This window comes from Aotus nancymaae, unplaced genomic scaffold, assembly GCF_030222135.1.
Source record: "Aotus nancymaae isolate 86718 unplaced genomic scaffold, 86718_ANA_hifiasm-v0.15.2.pri h1tg000028l, whole genome shotgun sequence".
In the NCBI taxonomy this organism is placed as follows: domain Eukaryota; kingdom Metazoa; phylum Chordata; class Mammalia; order Primates; family Aotidae; genus Aotus; species Aotus nancymaae.
The window spans coordinates 7,075,368-7,077,793 of NW_026988441.1; positions in this window are offsets into that span (position 1 = coordinate 7,075,368).

Genomic DNA, 2,426 nt, shown 5'->3' on the forward strand with positions numbered 1-2,426 from the left:
CCACTTTAAACTTCATATGGAACCAAAAGAGAGCCCACATAGCCAAGACAATCCTAAGCAAAAAGAACAAAGCTGGAGATATCACACTACCTGACTTCAAACTATACTACAAGGCTACAGTAATCAAAACAGCATGGTACTGGTACCAAAACAGAGATATAGTCCAGTGGAACAGAACAGAGGCCTCAGAGGCAATGCCACACATCTACAACCATCTGATCCTTGACAAACATGACAAAAACAAGCAATGGGGAAAGGATTCCCTGTTTAATAAATGATGTTGGGAAAACTGGCTAGCCATATGAAATTTAAGGTGTTTTTTTCCAATTCTGTGAAGAAAGTCAATGGTAGCTTGATGGGGATAGCATCAAATCTATAAATTACTTTGGGCAGTATGGCCATTCTCACAATATTGATTCTTCCAAACCATGAGCATGGACTGTTTTTCTATCTGTTTGTGTCCTCTCTTATTTCTTTGAGCAGTGGTTTGTAGTTCTCCTTGAAAGGGTCCTTAGCATCCCTTTTTAGTTGTGTTCCTAGACTTTTATTCTCTTTGTAGCAATTGTGAATGGGATTTCACTCATGATTTGGCTCTCTGTTTGTCTGTTATTGGTGTATAGGAATGCTTGTGATTTTTGCACATCGATTTTGTATCCTGAGACTTTGCTGAAATTGCTTATCAGTTTCAGGAGATTTTTGGGTTGAGACGACTAGGTCTTGTTAATATGGAATCATGTCATCTGCAAATAGAGACAATTTAACTTCATCTTTTCCTAATTGAATACCTTTTATTTCTCTTTTTTGCCCAATTTCCTTGGCCATAACTTCCAATACTATGTTGAATAGGAGTGGTGAGAGAGGGCATTCTTGTCTTGTGCTGATTTTCAAAGGGAATGCTTACAGTTTTTGCCCATTCAGTATGATATTGGCTGTGGGTTTATCATAAATAGTTCTTATTATTTTGAGATACGTTCCATCAATACCTAGTTTATTGAGAGTTTGTAGCAGGAAGGGTTGTTGAATTTTGTCAAAGGCCTTCTCTGCATCTATTGAGATAATCATGTGATTTTTGTCATTGGTTCTGTTTATGTGATGGATTATGTTTATAGTTTTGCATATGTTGAACCAGCCTTGCATCCCAGGGATGAAGCTAGCTGGATAATGATGGATAAGCTTTTTCATGTGCTATTGGATTTTATTTGCCAGTATCTTATTGAGGATTTTTGCATCCATGTTCATCATGGATATTGGCCTGAAATTTTCTTTATTAGTTGTGTCTCTGCCAGGTTTTCATTTCAGGATGCTGCTGGTCTCATAAAATGAGTTAGGGCGGATTCCCTCTTTTTCTATTGTTTGGTATAATTACAGAAGAAATCGTACCAGCTCCTAGTTTTTTTTTTGGCTATTAATTGCTGCCTCAATTTCAACCTTGTTATTGGTCTATTGAGGGATTCAGCTTCTTTCTGGTTTAGTCTTGGGAGGGTGTAAGTGTCCCGGAATTTACCCATTTCTCCTAGATTTTCTGGTTTATTTGTATTGAGGCATTTATAGTATTCTCTGATGGTAGTTTGTATTTGGGATCCATGGTGATATAGCCTTTATCATGTTTTATTATATCTATTTGATTCTTCTCTCTTTTCTTCTTTATTAGTTTGGCTAGTGGTCTCTCTATTTTGTTGATCTTTTCAAAAAACAAGCTCTTGGATTCATTGATTTTTTTGAAGGGTTTTTTTTTTGTTTGTGTGTCTGTATCTCCTTCAGTTCTGCTCTGATCTTAGTTATTTCTTGTCTTCTGCTAGCTTTTGAATTTGTTTGCTCTTGCTCCTCTAGTTCTTTTAATTGTGGTATTAGGGTATCAATTTTAGATCTTTCCTCCTTGTAGGCATTCAGTGCTATAAATTTCCCTGTACACACTGCTCTAAATGTGTCCCAGAGATTCTGATATGTTGTGTCTTTGTTCTTACTGGTTTCAAAGAACATCTTTATTTCTGCCTTCATTTCATTTCAGCCAGAGCTGTCCTGTATGAGGTGTCCGTCAGCCCCTGCTGGGAGGTATCTCCCAGTCAGGATACACTGGATTCAGGGAGCCACTTGAGGACAAAGTCTGTCCCTTATCAGAACTTGAACGCTGTACTGGGAGATCTACTGCTCTCTTCAGAGCTGCCAGGTAGGGCCAGTTAAGTCTGCTGAAGCTGTACCCACAGCTGCCTCTTTTCTCAGCTGCCCCTTTTCTCAGCTGCTCTGTTCCAGGAAGGCAAGGGCTTTATTTATAAGTCCCTGATGGGTTGCTGCTTTTTTTCAGAGATGCTCTGCCCAGCCAGGAGGGAGTCTAGTGTTGTTGGCCATTCTTATATCTTCTTTTGAGAGTTGTCTATTCATGTTCTTATCTCACTTTTTGATGGGATTGTTCCTACCACAATGCATTT